General features: G+C 42.2%; 1 pseudogene; it reads left to right on the top strand.

Moving 5' to 3' along the window:
- The window catches only part of LOC106592467 (LARGE xylosyl- and glucuronyltransferase 1-like), a 182,305-nt pseudogene that overhangs the window by 60,699 nt on the left and 104,252 nt on the right, over positions 1–17,354 (top strand).

Below are 17,354 nucleotides of genomic sequence, written 5' to 3'. Positions count from 1 at the left end.
CCCCCCTGGAGACACACTGTTTTTCTTTCTATCCACAAACATCCTTGGCTCTTCTCTCATGGAGCTACTTTAGTGCCATTAATATCAAGCAACACTTCTGAAGTCCAGAATAAAACCCAAAAGTACAGTCACCCACTACCGATGTGTGTAGATCACCTGGGTGATACACAGCCACCATTTTGTGCCAGAACGCTCACCACACATCATGGTGTTGAGGAGTGATCTGTCTGATGCACAGCCACCATTTTGTGCCAGAACGCTCACCACACATCATGGTGTTGAGGAGTGATCTGTCTGATGCACAGCCACCATTTTGTGCCAGAACGCTCACCACACATCATGGTGTTGAGGAGTGATCTGTCTGATGCACAGCCACCATTTTGTGCCAGAACGCTCACCACACATCATGGTGTTGAGGAGTGATCTGTCTGATGCACAGCCACCATTTTGTGCCAGAACACTCACCACACATCATGGTGTTGAGGTGAGGAGTGATCTGTCTGATGCACAGCCACCATTTTGTGCCAGAACGCTCACCACACATCAGCTATCATGGTGTTGAGGAGTGATCTGTCTGATGCACAGCCACCATTTTGTGCCAGAACACTCACCACACATCAGCTGTCATGGTGTTGAGGTGAGGAGTGATCTGTCTGATGCACAGCCACCATTTTGTGCCAGAACACTCACCACACATCAGCTAACATGGTGTTGAGGTGAGGAGTGATCTGTCTGATGCACAGCCACCATTTTGTGCCAGAACACTCACCATGTTAGTCAGTTAGGAGTGAGGGGGATGATTATGTGGTCATAATGTAATTTAGCCAGGACACTGAGGTTAACACCTTTTAGTATCACATTAAATGTCAACAAATCAGGACATCCATTTATCATCCCATCCCAAAGATGGCACCCTACACAGGGCAAAGTCACCATCGATGGTTGGGACGTTGGACTAGTAACCCAAAGGTTGCAAGATCGAATCCCCGAGCTGACAAGGTAAAAATCTGTCGTTCTGCCCCCTGAACAAGACAGTTAACCCACTGTTCCTAGGCCGTCATTGAAAATAAGATTTTTGTTTTTAACTGACTTGCCTAGTTAAATAAAGGTAAAAAATAAATAAAAAACTGCCCTAGAGCATTAGATTAGAAGACCAAACAGAAGAGTGGCTCCTACTGGCCCTCCAACACCACTTCCAGGAGCATCTGGTCTCCCATCCAGGGACTGACCAGGACCAACCCTGCTTAGCTTCAGCAGCAAGACCAGCAGTGGGATGCAGGGTGGTACGCTGCTGGAATTAATGGCGCAAAACTCGCAACTGCCAAAAAAACAAAAACAGGCTGTAAAAACAAAGGCTGAATTAAATCAAATTGTATTGGTCACATGTTTTAGCAGATGTTATTTCAAAGTGAAATGCTTGTGTTCCTAGCTTCAGAAGTGCCAGGGCAACAAGCGAAGATGGGGACAATAGCAGGCAAAGAGGGAGATTGTGTTTAATCACCGTGGTGTTATCCTTAACAATCCTCTGGATAAGAGCATCTGCTAAATAACTCAAAGGTTTCAATGTTTCAACAGGAGAAGAAGAAATGTCCCATTCATTTACAATACATTTGTTCTCGCATTTCATTTCCTTGCAATGAATGTTCTAATTTTTTTTCTCTCTACTTTTTTTTGGGGGGGGTTTATCATTTTTCAATATCATTATTTTTGTTTTTGCAATACATCAAATGTTGTTCTGGACTTCAGAAGTTTTTTGCTTGATATTAGGACACGAAAGTAACTACATACAGTGAGGGGGAAAAAGTATTTTATCCCCTGCTGATTTTGTACGTTTGCCCACTGACAAAGAAATGATCAGTCTATAATTTTAATGGTAGGTTTATTTGAACAGTGAGAGACAGAATAACAAATAAATCCAGAAAAATGCATGTCAAAAATGTTATAAAATGATTTGCATTTTAATGAGGGAAATAAGTATTTGACCCCCTCTCAATCAGAAAGATTTCTGGCTCCCAGGTGTCTTTTATACAGGTAACGAGCTGAGATTAGGAGCACACTCTTAAAAGGAGTGCTCCTAATCTCAGCTTGTTACCTGTATAAAAGACACCTGTCCACAGAAGCAATCAATCAATCAGATTCCAAACTCTCCACCATGGCCAAGACCAAAGAGCTCTCCAAGGATGTCAGGGACAAGATTGTAGACCTACACAAGGCTGGAATGGGCTACAAGACCATCGCCAAGCAGCTTGGTGAGAAGGTGACAACAGTTGGTGCAATTATTCGCAAATGGAAGAAACACAAAAGAACTGTCAATTTCCCTCGGCCTGGGGCTCCATGCAAGATCTCACCTCGTGGAGTTGCAATGATCATGAGAACGGTGAGGAATCAGCCCAGAACTACACGGGAGGATCTTGTCAATGATCTCAAGGCAACTGGGACCATAGTCACCAAGAAAACAATTGGTAACACACTACGCCATGAAGGACTGAAATCCTGCAGCGCCCGCAAGGTGCTCAAGACAGCACGTATACATGCCCGTCTGAAGTTTGCCAATGAACATCTGAATGACTCAGAGGACAACTGGATGAAAATGTTGTGGTCAGATGAGACCAAAATGGAGCTCTTTGACATCAACTCAACTCGCTGTGTTTGGAGGAGAAGGAATGCTGCCTATGACCCCAAGAACACCATCCCCACCGTCAAACATGGAGGTGGAAACATTATGCTTTGGGGGTGTTTTTCTGCTAAGGGGACAGGACAACTTCACCACATCAAAGGGACAATGGACGTGGCCATGTTCCGTCAAATCTTGGGTGAGAACCTCCTTCCCTCAGCCAGGGCATTGAAAATGGGTCGTGGATGGATATTCCAGCATGACAATGACCCAAAACACACGGCCAAGGCAACAAAACTAGAAGAAACGTCTAACCTCTGTGATTGCCAACAAGGGTTTTGCCACCAAGTACTAAGTCATGTTTTGCAGAGGGGTCAAATACTTATTTCCCTCATTAAAATGCAAATCATTTTATAACATTTTTGACATGTTTTTCTGGATTTTTTTGTTGTTATTCTGTCTCTCACTGTTCAAATAAACCTACCATTAAAATGATAGACTGATCATTTCTTTGTCAGTGGGCAAACGTACAAAATCAGCAAGGGATCAAATACTTTTTTCATTCACTGTATTCTCTCATGTCTGAGGACATATGGGGGAAAAAGAGAAGAAGGAGAAATTGATACGAGCTGAAATTTGAGCCTGGTGCGCGTAGCTATAGCCTGCGGCTCTCCTCTCAGTATCCAGGATATTGATTGAACGGTATCTGTGTGCTCGAAGGCTGGAGATGCATCACTTGGACCTGACTGCTAATTTGAAACTTCAGCCTCCATTAGGTCTTTTGACATTCAGCCCCACTGCTGCTGCTGTTGTGAAAGCTTTAACATCTCCTCTTAGTACAGTGACATGAAACATCACTGATGCTAGGCTGATATATATACTAATCACTGATGCTAGGCTGATATACTAATCACTGATGCTAGGCTGATATATATACTAATCACTGATGCTAGGCTGATATATATACTAATCACTGATGCTAGGCTGATATATATACTAACCACTGATGCTAGGCTGATATATATACTAACCACTGATGCTAGGCTGATATATATACTAATCACTGATGCTAGGCTGATATATATACTAATCACTGATGCTAGGCTGATATATATACTAAACACTGATGCTAGGCTGATATATATACTAATCACTAATCACTGATGCTAGGCTGATATATATACTAAACACTGATGCTAGGCTGATATATATACTAACCACTGATGCTAGGCTGATAGATATACTAACCACTGATGCTAGGCTGATATATATACTAATCACTGATGCTAGGCTGATATATATACTAACCACTGATGCTAGGCTGATATATATATATATATATATATATATATATATACTAATCACTAATCACTGACATTACTCCTTGTCTGAAGTGCTTCTTCTGCAGTCATAGTGCTCTGGTTTCATCTTTCCTCATATCACATCCAGCAATGTCAGTGATTCGTATTGATTCACAGAGAGAAGTTGTGCCGAGTTAAGAGTTGAGTTTAAGTTGAGAATCCTGCTGAGTCTATACCCTGTAGTGATGATATCCTGCTGTTAGGCTTGTATCAATTCTGCCTGAGCTTTAGCCAGCTGACGATCAGTTGGCTTGAACACATACAGATCTGGTACCAGGTGAATGGCTTATTGCAGTGGTCTTAAACTCGTGGCCTACGAGCCGCAACATGGCCAGTGAGCTGATTTAACGTGGCCCTCAGTTATCTTAATGAATGTGGCACTATTAGTTCTAATCAACTTCCTGTTTCTCTGTCTCCTCCCCGTCTACAGTGAAGCCCCTCCCCCTGTCACCCCTGTTGCCTCAGTTGTCCACGTTGACGGCCAGGGGCGGGGCCTTGGGAGGGGGTGTGTCTAGGGAGGCGTTGGAGCTGAGGGTCCGTGAGGTCGAAGAGGAGAACCAGCTTCTCCGCCGTGAACTCAGCCGACCCCCCCGGAGCCCTGCTGGCCCTGCTCCGCATCACGCCAATCACCGCGGCAACCAGAGCAAGACTCACTCGGAGGAGGGAACAGGGGACAACGAGGCGGGGCTTAAAGCTGGCTCCTCGGGCAACAGGTCAGACTGTGTGCAGCAGCCAGCGGTAGACAAGTGTGAGGTGAGTTACACTAGGAGGTAATAAGGTAAGATAAGACTGGTAGATTAGTGTGAGGTGAGTTACACTAGGAGGTAATAAGGTAAGATAAGACTGGTAGATTAGTGTGAGGTGAGTTACACTAGGAGGTAATAAGGTAAGATAAGACTGGTAGATTAGTGTGAGGTGAGTTACACTAGGAGGTAATAAGGTAAGATAAGACTGGTAGATTAGTGTGAGGTGAGTTACACTAGGAGGTAATAAGGTAAGATAAGACTGGTAGATTAGTGTGAGGTGAGTTACACTAGGAGGTAATAAGGTAAGATAAGACTGGTAGATTAGTGTGAGGTGAGTTACACTAGGAGGTAATAAGGTAAGATAAGACTGGTAGATTAGTGTGAGGTGAGTTACACTAGGAGGTAATAAGGTAAGATAAGACTGGTAGATTAGTGTGAGGTGAGTTACACTAGGAGGTAATAAGGTAAGATAAGACTGGTAGATTAGTGTGAGGTGAGTTACACTAGGAGGTAATAAGGTAAGATAAGACTGGTAGATTAGTGTGAGGTGAGTTACACTAGGAGGTAATAAGGTAAGATAAGACTGGTAGATTAGTGTGAGGTGAGTTACACTAGGAGGTAATAAGGTAAGATAAGACTGGTAGATTAGTGTGAGGTGAGTTACACTAGGAGGTAATAAGGTAAGATAAGACTGGTAGATTAGTGTGAGGTGAGTTACACTAGGAGGTAATAAGGTAAGATAAGACTGGTAGATTAGTGTGAGGTGAGTTACACTAGGAGGTAATAAGGTAAGATAAGACTGGTAGATTAGTGTGAGGTGAGTTACACTAGGAGGTAATAAGGTAAGATAAGACTGGTAGATTAGTGTGAGGTGAGTTACACTAGGAGGTAATAAGGTAAGATAAGACTGGTAGATTAGTGTGAGGTGAGTTACACTAGGAGGTAATAAGGTAAGATAAGACTGGTAGATTAGTGTGAGGTGAGTTACACTAGGAGGTAATAAGGTAAGATAAGACTGGTAGATTAGTGTGAGGTGAGTTACACTAGGAGGTAATAAGGTAAGATAAGACTGGTAGATTAGTGTGAGGTGAGTTACACTAGGAGGTAATAAGGTAAGATAAGACTGGTAGATTAGTGTGAGGTGAGTTACACTAGGAGGTAATAAGGTAAGATAAGACTGGTAGATTAGTGTGAGGTGAGTTACACTAGGAGGTAATAAGGTAAGATAAGACTGGTAGAGAAGTGTGAGGTGAGTTACACTAGGAGGTAATAAGGTAAGATAAGACTGGTAGATTAGTGTGAGGTGAGTTACACTAGGAGGTAATAAGGTAAGATAAGACTGGTAGATTAGTGTGAGGTGAGTTACACTAGGAGGTAATAAGGTAAGATAAGACTGGTAGATTAGTGTGAGGTGAGTTACACTAGGAGGTAATAAGGTAAGATAAGACTGGTAGAGAAGTGTGAGGTGAGTTACACTAGGAGGTAATAAGGTAAGATAAGACTGGTAGAGTAGTGTGAGGTGAGTTACACTAGGAGGTAATAAGGTAAGATAAGACTGGTAGAGAAGTGTGAGGTGAGTTACACTAGGAGGTAATAAGGTAAGATAAGACGGTCTGTTTAGTGGGTTTGCCTCTCCTACAGTTGATCCTGACAGTACTGTGGTTGCAGTGGGCAACAGAGTATTAATGTGGGTTTGTCTCTCCTACAGTTGATCCTGACAGTACTGTGCACATGGGTATTGATTCTCTACCAGCCAGTAATGTAACCTTCAGCACTGCATGTAGTCCATTCGCTTTATGCCTATACCTAAGGTCATCCAAACATCTAACACACCTTTTCTATTTTCTATTTGATATATAAAGTAATCTACTTTTGTATTTTTATTTAGTAATTTACCAGAGCCAACTTATAGTAAGGGGTGCATACATTTTCATACTGGTCAGTCAGTCTTGGAAAAATTGTCAAAGACTTCAGTCACCCAAGTCATAGACTGTTCTCTCTGCTGCTTTGCTTTATCTTGGCCAGGTCGCAGTTGTAAATTAGAATTTGTTCTCAACTAGCCTACCTGGTTAAATAAAGGTGAAATAAAAAAATTAAAATATCCCAAAAAGTCAGTTTAGTTGGCGCCATCGATTTGAGTAATCTACTCGTTCAACGCGCAGAGAAAGGAATCCGAAAATCTACCCCTAAACTTTGTTTCAACAAGTCAAAATACATTTCTATTTACTCCTCAGATACCCGAAAATGTAATCAAACTATAATATTTATTCCCGGAAAGTAGTATGTTCAAAAGGAAACCGATTTTAGCAGGTGCGTCCTTTCTTCATGGCGCTCGCAAACACGAATTTCCAAGACTGTGTCCACCTTTACTAAAACTGTTATTTCTTCTTCGTTTTTGAAGTTACAAGCCTGAAACCTTAAACATAGACTGCTGCTGACACCCTGTGGAAGCCATAGGAATTGCACCCAGGGAGCTAATTTCCAGTATGCCCTTATACCTTCCATTGTAAGAGCATGGTCTCTCAAAAAAATTCTGGTTGGCTTTTCTTTGGATTATCTCCTACCATATCTATTGTGTTATATTCTCCTGCATTATTTTAACATTTCTACAAACGCCAAAATGTTTTCTTTCCAATGGTATAAATTATATGCATATCCTGGCTTCAGGGCCTGAGCAACAGCCTGGTTGTATAACAGCCTGGTCATATTAAAGCCTGGTCGTATTAAAGCCTGGTCGTATTAAAGCCTGGTCATATTAAAGATCTGGTCGTATTAAAGCCTGGTCGTATTAAAGCCTGGTCATATTAAAGCCTGGTCATATTGAAGGTCTGGTCGTATTAAAGCCTGGTCATATTAAAGCCTGGTCGTATTAAAGCCTGGTCGTATTAAAGCCTGGTCATATTAAAGATCTGGTCGTATTAAAGATCTGGTCGTATTAAAGCCTGGTCATATTAAAGCCTGGTCGTATTAAAGCCTGGTTGTATTACAGCCTGGTCATATTAAAGCCTGGTCGTATTAAAGCCTGGTCGTATTAAAGCCTGGACGTATTAAAGCCTGGTCATATTGAAGGTCTGGTTGTATTAAAGCCTGGTCATATTAAAGCCTGGTCGTATTAAAGCCTGGTCATATTAAAGATCTGGTCGTATTGAAGGTCTGGTCGTATTAAAGCCTGGTCATATTAAAGCCTGGTCGTATTAAAGCCTGGTCATATTAAAGATCTGGTCGTATTGAAGGTCTGGTCGTATTAAAGCCTGGTCATATTAAAGCCTGGTCGTATTAAAGCCTGGTCATATTAAAGATCTGGTCGTATTGAAGGTCTGGTTGTATTAAAGCCTGGTCGTTTTAAAGCCTGGTCATATTGAAGCCTTCCCCAAGCCTTTCCCATTTCTCCTTTTCCCAAATCCAGTCAGCTGATGTTCTGAAAGAGCTGCAAAATCTGGACCCCTACAAATCAGCCGGGCTAGACAATCTGGACCCTTTCTTTCTAAAATCATCTGCCGAAATTGTTGCAACCCCTATTACTAGCCTGTTCAACCTCTCTTTCGTGTCGTCTGAGAATTCCAAAGATTGGAAAGCTGCTGCTGTCATCCCCCTCTTCAAAGGAGGGGATACTCTTGACCCAGACTGCTACAGACCTATATCCATCCTACCCTGCCTTTCTAAGGTCTTCGAAAGCCAAGTCAACAAACAGATTACCGACCATTTCGAATCCCACTGCACCTTCTCCGCTACGCAATCTGGTTTCAGAGCTGGTCATGGGTGCACCTCAGCCACGCTCAAGGTCCTAAACGATATCTTAACCTCCATCGATAAGAGACATTACTGTGCTGCCGTATTCATTGACCTGGCCAAGGCTTTCGACTCTGTCAATCACCACATCCTCATCGGCAGACTCAATGGCCTTGGTTTCTCAAATGATTGCCTCGCCTGGTTCACCAACTACTTCTCTGATAGAGTTCAATGTGTCAAATCGGATGGCCTGTTGTCCGGGCCTCTGGTAGTCTCTATGGGGGTGCCACAGGGTTCAATTCTTGGGCCAACTCTTTTCTCTGTATACATCAATGATGTCGCTCTTGCTGCTGGTGAGTCTCTGATCCACCTCTACGCAGACGACACCATTCTGTATACTTCTGGCCCTTCTTTGGACACTGTGTTAACAACCCTCCAGATGAGCTTCAATGCCATACAACTGTCCTTCCGTGGCCTCCAACTGCTCTTAAATACAAGTAAAACTAAATGCATGCTCTTCAACCGATCGCTGCCCGCACCTGCCCGCCCGTCCAGCATCACTACTCTGGACGGTTCTGACTTAGAATATGTGAACAACTACAAATACCTAGGTGTCTGGTTAGACTGTAAGCTCTCCTTCCAGACTCACATCAAACATCTCCAATCCAAAGTTAAATCTGGAATTGGCTTCCTATTTCGCAACAAAGCATCCTTCACTCATGCTGCCAAAAATCTCTGAAACTGGAAACACTTATCTCCCTCACTAGCTTTAAGCACCAGCTGTCAGAGCAGCTCACAGATCACTGCACCTGTACATAGCCCATCTATAATTTAGCCCAAACAACTACCTCTTCCCCTACTGTATTTATTTTGCTCCTTTGCACCCCATTATTTCTATTTCTACTTTGCTCTTTCTTCCACTACAAATCTACCATTCCAGTGTTTTACTTGCTATACTTTATTTACTTCGCCACCGTGGCCTTTTTTGCCTTTACCTCCCTTATCTCACCTCATTTGCTCACATTGTATATAGACTTATTTTTCTACTGTATTATTGACTGTATGTTTGTTTTACTCCATGTGTAACTCTGTGTTGTTGTATGTTGTCGAACTGCTTTGCTTTATCTTGGTCAGGTCGCAGTTGTAAATGAGAATTTGTTCTCAACTTGCCTACCTGGTTAAATAAAGGTGAAATAAAAAATAAATAAAAAAAAGGTCTTGTCATATTAAAGCCTGGTCATATTAAAGGTCTTGTCATATTAAAGCCTGGTCATATTAAAGCCTGGTCATATTGAAGTTCTGGTTGTATTAAAGCCTGGTCGTATTAAGGCCTGGACATATTAAAGCCTGGTCATATTGAAGTTCTGGTCATATTAAAGCCTGGTCATATTGAAGGTTTGGTCATATTAAAGCCTGGTCGTATTAAAGCCTGGTCGTATTAAAGCCTGGTCATATTAAAGCCTGGTCATATTAAAGCCTGGTCATAGTGAAGTTCTGGTCATATTAAAGCCTGGTCATATTGAAGGTCTGGTCGTATTAAAGCCTGGTCGTATTAAAGCCTGGTCGTATTAAAGCCTTGTCATATTAAAGCCTTGTCATATTAAAGCCTGGTCATATTGAAAGCCTGGTCATATTGAAAGCCTGGTCATATTGAAAGCCTGGTCATATGGAAGTTCTGGTTGTATTAAAGCCTGGTCGTATTAAAGCCTGGTCATATTAAAGCCTGGTCATATTGAAGGTCTGGTTGTATTAAAGCCTGGTCATATTGAAGGTCTGGTCGTATTAAAGCCTGGTCGTATTAAAGCCTGGTCGTATTAAAGCCTGGTCATATTAAAGCCTGGTCATATTGAAGGTCTGGTTGTATTAAAGCCTGGTCATATTGAAGGTCTGGTTGTATTAAAGCCTGGTCATATTAAAGCCTGGTCGTATTAAAGCCTGGTCGTATTAAAGCCTGGTCATATTAAAGCCTGGTCATATTAAAGGTCTGGTTGTATTAAAGCCTGGTCATTTTGAAGATCCGGTCATATTAAAGCCTGGTCATTTTGAAGATCCGGTCATATTAAAGCCTGGTCATATTGAAAGCCTGGTCATATTGAAAGCCTGGTCGTATTAAAGCCTGGTCATATTGAAGCCTGGTCATATTGAAGGTCTGGTTGTATTAAAGCCCTGTCATTTTGAAGATCCGGTCATATTAAAGCCTGGACGTATTGAATGTTATGATATTATGGCTCATTAAGTGTCTCTCTGTCAGAGGTCATTCCAACAGCAGGTTTGTTGGAGGGTCTTCGTGCTGTGATGTTAGTGCTGTGATGTTACAGTAAATCTCTTCAATATGCCCTCTGTTGTGTCTATACATTATACCAATTTCAGACACTTTCATCACTATCAAGGCTCTGACAAAGGGCATGATGGGTATTACCAGCTACACTATGCTTTGAGCAGTCCTTATTGGCCCATCTCTACTGTCTGTGATCACTGTCTGTGTTTGTAGAGAAGACCATAGATAATGTGCTAACAGGCTAACAGTGTGTGTTTGTAGTGAAGACCATAGATAATGTGCTAACAGGCTAACAGTGTGTGTTTCTAGAGAAGACCATAGATAATGTGCTAACAGGCTAACAGTGAGCGTTTCTAGAGAAGGCCATAGATAATGTGCTAACAGGCTAACAGTGTGTGTTTCTAGAGAAGACCATAGATAATGTGCTAACAGGCTAACAGTGAGCGTTTCTAGAGAAGGCCATAGATAATGTGCTAACAGGCTAACAGTGTGTGTTTGTAGTGAAGACCATAGATAATGTGCTAACAGGCTAACAGTGAGCGTTTCTAGAGAAGGCCATAGATAATGTGCTAACAGGCTAACAGTGTGTGTTTGTAGTGAAGACCATAGATAATGTGCTAACAGGCTAACAGTGAGCGTTTCTAGAGAAGGCCATAGATAATGTGCTAACAGGCTAACAGTGTGTGTTTGTAGTGAAGACCATAGATAATGTGCTAACAGGCTAACAGTGAGCATTTCTAGAGAAGGCCATAGATAATGTGCTAACAGGCTAACAGTGTGTGTTTGTAGTGAAGACCATAGATAATGTGCTAACAGGCTAACAGTGAGCGTTTCTAGAGAAGGCCATGGATAATGTGCTAACAGGCTAACAGTGTGTGTTTGTAGTGAAGACCATAGATAATGTGCTAACAGGCTAACAGTGTGTGTTTGTAGTGAAGACCATAGATAATGTGCTAACAGGCTAACAGTGTGTGTTTCTAGAGAAGACCATAGATAATGTGCTAACAGGCTAACAGTGTGTGTTTGTAGTGAAGACCATAGATAATGTGCTAACAGGCTAACAGTGAGCGTTTCTAGAGAAGGCCATAGATAATGTGCTGACAGGCTAACAGTGTGTGTTTGTAGTGAAGACCATAGATAATGTGCTAACAGGCTAACAGTGAGCATTTCTAGAGAAGGCCATAGATAATGTGCTAACAGGCTAACAGTGTGTGTTTGTAGTGAAGACCATAGATAATGTGCTAACAGGCTAACAGTGAGCGTTTCTAGAGAAGGCCATGGATAATGTGCTAACAGGCTAACAGTGTGTGTTTGTAGTGAAGACCATAGATAATGTGCTAACAGGCTAACAGTGTGTGTTTGTAGTGAAGACCATAGATAATGTGCTAACAGGCTAACAGTGTGTGTTTCTAGAGAAGACCATAGATAATGTGCTAACAGGCTAACAGTGTGTGTTTGTAGTGAAGATTATAGATAATGTGCTAACAGTGAGCGTTTCTAGAGAAGGCCATAGATAATGTGCTAACAGGCTAACAGTGTGTGTTTGTAGTGAAGACCATAGATAATGTGCTAACAGTGTGTGTTTCTAGAGAAGACCATAGATAATGAACTAGCAGTGAGCGTTTGTAGAGAAGGACCAGAGATTTTTTTATTTATTTGAGAGATGAGATGAGACTACGAGGACCCTGTCTGAGTCACTCCTTCTCCCAGCTTTCCAACAACCCTCTGATTGGGTGATACCCTACTACAGGCATTTAGAGAATAAATTATTTGAGAAGAGAGGAGAGACAGAAGAAAGGATTTGAGAAGAGAGAAGAGATGCTGGAACAGGCTGTAGAAACTCTTCTTTTACATCAGTAGAAGAGACTGAAATGGACTTCAGTAGGATTCATATAGGAGTCAGATAAGAGTCATTTAGGAGTCATTTAAGAGTCATTTAGGAGTCATTTAAGAGTCATTTAAGAGTCATATAGGAGTCATAGGAGTCATTTAGGAGTCAGATAAGAGTCATTTAGGAGTCATATAAGGTTGCCAAATATATGAATCTTCCAATTCAACTCAACAGGACAACAGGAGCAGTGCTGTGCATTTCGACTCCCTGTTGATGTGTTTGTTGGTCCTCAGTCACACGGTCGCGTCGTTACTGTTGTTATTACCGTTCTACAGACTCCGCAGCATATTATTGCCCAACGGTAGACTGATGCCCAGTCATTATGAACAGGGATTATGACTGTTTGATACAAATGACACTATAGTGGCCTGGAAATATGTTCACATGTAGGCATATAATGAATCGGAAACAACTTTGCCGTCATTGTGATTCTTTAAAATGTACTTTAGAGAGACGGCAGTGTTGTCATTAGCTAGCGAAATTGTCCCTTCGATCTCAGTTAGCTGGCTAACGTTATACTGCGTCTAAAGTCAATCTGGCGTCATCACAATGATGACAAAAAGGTTTCCACACTTCCTCACTCTGTCCCTGCCTCTTTATCCACACTTCCTCACTCTGTCCCTCCCTCGTTATCCACACTTCCTCACTCTGTCCCTGCCTCGTTATCCACACTTCCTCACTCTGACCCTCCCTCGTTATCCACACTTCCTCACTCTGTCCCTCCCTCGTTATCCACACTTCCTCACTCTGTCCCTGCCTCGTTATCCACACTTTCTCACTCTGTCCCTCCCTCGTTATCCACACTTCCTCACTCTGTCCCTGCCTCGTTATCCACACTTTCTCACTCTGTCCCTCCCTCGTTATCCACACTTTCTCACTCTGTCCCTGCCTCGTTATCCACACTTCCTCACTCTGTCCCTCCCTCGTAATCCACACTTTCTCACTCTGTCCCTGCCTCGTTATCCACACTTTCTCACTCTGTCCCTCCCTCGTTATCCACACTTCCTCACTCTGTCCCTCCCTCGTTATCCACACTTTCTCACTCTGTCCCTCCCTCGTTATCCACACTTCCTCACTCTGTCCCTCCCTCGTTATCCACACTTCCTCACTCTGTCCCTCCCTCGTTATCCACACTTCCTCACTCTGTCCCTCCCTCGTTATCCACACTTTACGCTCTAACCACATGGCTACCCTGCCGCCCCCATGTATAAATGGCTTTAGCCTGGTGCTAACGTTGAACTTTCCTAGACTTATTGGTCCCTAGAGGGCAGTAGATGAATAACCCTGGGCTTGATCTAGTTATTGGTAAATTCACATACTGTATTCTTCCCCTGGTGCTACTATAGTGGATTCTAATGTGGGATTTATTCTTGATGTGGGATAAACACTATTCCCTCTGAAATAATTACCTAAACTAAATGGTGCTTAGTGTTCAGAGACATGTGATAAGGGGGTTCTGTTAGTGCTACAAGCAGAGTACAAATCATGTTGGACTTTGTGGAAAATAATGTTCTTTCCTTTCTCTCTCTCTCTGTCTCGATCCCTCTCTGTCTCTCTACCTCTCTCTCTCTGTCTCTCTCTCTCTCTCTGTCTCGATCCCGCTGTCTCTCTACCTCTCTCTCTCTGTCTCTTTCTCTGTCTCTCCCTCGATCTCTCTCTCTGTCTTTCTCCCTCTATCGCTCTCTCTCTCTCTATCTCTGTCTCTCCCTTGATCTCGCTCTCTCTCTCTCTCTCTCTCTCTGTCTCTCTCCCTCTCTCTCTCTCTCCTGCTCTCTCTCCCACTCTCTCTCTATCTCTCTCTCCCTGTCTCTCTCTCCCTCTCTCTCTCCCCCGCTATCTCTGTCTCTCTTTCTCTCCCGCTCTCTCTCTCTCTCTCTCTCTGTCTCTCTCCCTCTCTCTCTCTCCCGCTCTCTCTCTCTCTCCCACTGTCTCTCTCTCTCTCTCTACCTCGATCTCGCTCTGTCTCCCCCGCTATCTCTCTCTTCCGTTCTCTCTCTCTCTCTCTCTCTCTCTCTCTCTCTCTCTCTCTCTCTCTCTCTCTCTCCTCTCAGACCATTCACGTGGCCATCGTGTGTGCCGGGTACAACGCCAGTCGTGATGTGGTGACACTCGTCAAGTCAGTCCTTTTTCACAGGTAGGTACACGCACAGCTGGGCCTGTCTGCAGCCCTCCTCTCTCAGCAGACTGAATATGCTGCCGCCTACTCTCGGTTGCATGGCAACGCCACCACCTCAGTGAACCCCCTAGCTGTGTGTGTGTGTGTGTGTGTGTGTGTGTGTGTGATTTTTTATTGTAAATAAGAACAGAATACATTGCTAAACACTTCTACATTAACCTCTACGGGATGGGTGTCCCTAAACCGGTTCGGTTGTTGCTAACGTGACAATAATGACGTTGTAAACAACAGCCAACTTTCCCGGGACATAGACATGTCTTATATGGGCAGAAAGTTTCAATTCTTGTTAATCTAACTGCAGTGTCCAATTAACAGTAACTATTACAGTTAAAAAGTACCATGCTATTGTTTGAGGAGAGTGCACAACAACAAAACACTTTTATAACGGAAACCGTAATGGATGCGTTCACCTCTGAAGGTAAATAATGTACTTACATTCAGTAATCTAAATAATGTACTTACATTCAGTAATCTAAATAATGTACTTACATTCAGTAATCTAAATAATGTACTTACATTCAGTAATCTTGATCTGATTTGTCATCCTGAGAGTCCCAGGATTAAAATGTAAAACAATTTTGTTTGATTAAAAACAATTTTTATGTTCAAATGTAGGAACTGGGTTCTACAGTTCGATGTATGAGTTAGAGAACTTACGTCAGTTATGATTCGAGTGTCGTCCGTTTCGGGAAAGTACCTGCGTAACTGATTCTGTGGATCAGACACATTGTTTTTCTGTGTGGATCAGACACATTGTTATTCTGTGGATCAGACACATTGTTATTCTGTGGATCAGACACATTGTTATTCTGTGTGGATCAGACACATTGTTATTCTGTGTGGATCAGACACATTGTTATTCTGTGTGGATCAGACACATTGTTATTCTGTGTGGATCAGACACATTGTTATTCTGTGTGGATCAGACACATTGTTATTCTGTGTGGATCAGACACATTGTTATTGTGTGGATCAGACACATTGTTATTCTGTGTGGATCAGACACATTGTTATTCTGTGTGGATCAGACACATTGTTATTCTGTGGATCAGACACATTGTTATTCTGTGGATCAGACACATTGTTATTCTGTGTGGATCAGACACATTGTTATTCTGTGGATCAGACACATTGTTATTCTGTGTGGATCAGACACATTGTTATACTGTGTGGATCAGACACATTGTTATTCTGTGGTTCAGACACATTGTTATTCTGTGGATCAGACACATTGTTATTCTGTGGATCAGACACATTGTTATTCTGTGTGGATCAGACACATTGTTATTCTGTGTGGATCAGACACATTGTTATTGTGTGGATCAGACACATTGTTATTCTGTGTGGATCAGACACATTGTTATTCTGTGTGGATCAGCCACATTGTTATTGTGTGGATCAGACACATTGTTATTCTGTGTGGATCAGACACGTTGTTCTGTGTGGATCAGACACATTGTTATTCTAGAGACATTGTTATTCTGTGTGGATCAGACACATTGTTATTCTGTGGATCAGACACATTGTTATTCTGTGTGGATCAGACACATTGTTATTCTGTGTGGATCAGACACATTGTTATTCTGTGTGGATCAGACACATTGTTATTCTGTGTGGATCAGACACATTGTTATTCTGTGTGGATCAGACACATTGTTATTCTGTGGATCAGACACATTGTTATTCTGTGGATCAGACACATTGTTATTCTGTGGATCAGACACATTGTTATTCTGTGTGGATCAGACACATTGTTATTCTGTGTGGATCAGACACATTGTTATTCTGTGTGGATCAGACACATTGTTATTCTGTGGATCAGACACATTGTAATTCTGTAGATCAGATACATTGTTATTCTAGACACATTGTTATTCTGTGTGGATCAGACACATTGTTATTCTAGACACATTGTTATTATGTGTGGATCAGACACATTGTTATTCTGTGTGGATCAGACACATTGTTATTCTGTGTGGATCAGACACATTGTTATTCTGTGGATCAGACACATTGTTATTCTGTGTGGATCAGACACATTGTTATTCTGTGTGGATCAGACACATTGTTATTCTGTGTGGATCAGACACATTGTTATTCTGTGTGGATCAGACACATTGTTATTCTGTGGATCAGACACATTGTTATTCTGTGTGGATCAGACACATTGTTATTCTGTGGATCAGACACATTGTTATTCTGTGTGGATCAGATACATTGTTATTCTGTGGATCAGACACATTGTTATTCTGTGGATCAGACACATTGTTATTCTGTAGATCAGATACATTGTTATTCTGTGTGGATCAGACACATTGTTATTCTGTGTGGACCAGACACATTGTTATTCTGTGGATCAGACACATTGTTATTCTGTGTGGATCAGACACGTTGTTCTGTGTGGATCAGACACATTGTTATTCTGTGTGGATCAGACACATTGTTATTCTGTGTGGATCAGACACATTGTTATTCTGTGTGGATCAGACACATTGTTATTCTGTGTGGATCAGACACATTGTTATTCTGTGTGGATCAGACACGTTGTTCTGTGTGGAT

Source organism: Salmo salar, chromosome ssa17 (assembly GCF_905237065.1).
Source record: "Salmo salar chromosome ssa17, Ssal_v3.1, whole genome shotgun sequence".
Classification (NCBI taxonomy): Eukaryota; Metazoa; Chordata; class Actinopteri; order Salmoniformes; family Salmonidae; genus Salmo; species Salmo salar.
This window is presented reverse-complemented; position numbering and strand designations above follow the sequence as displayed.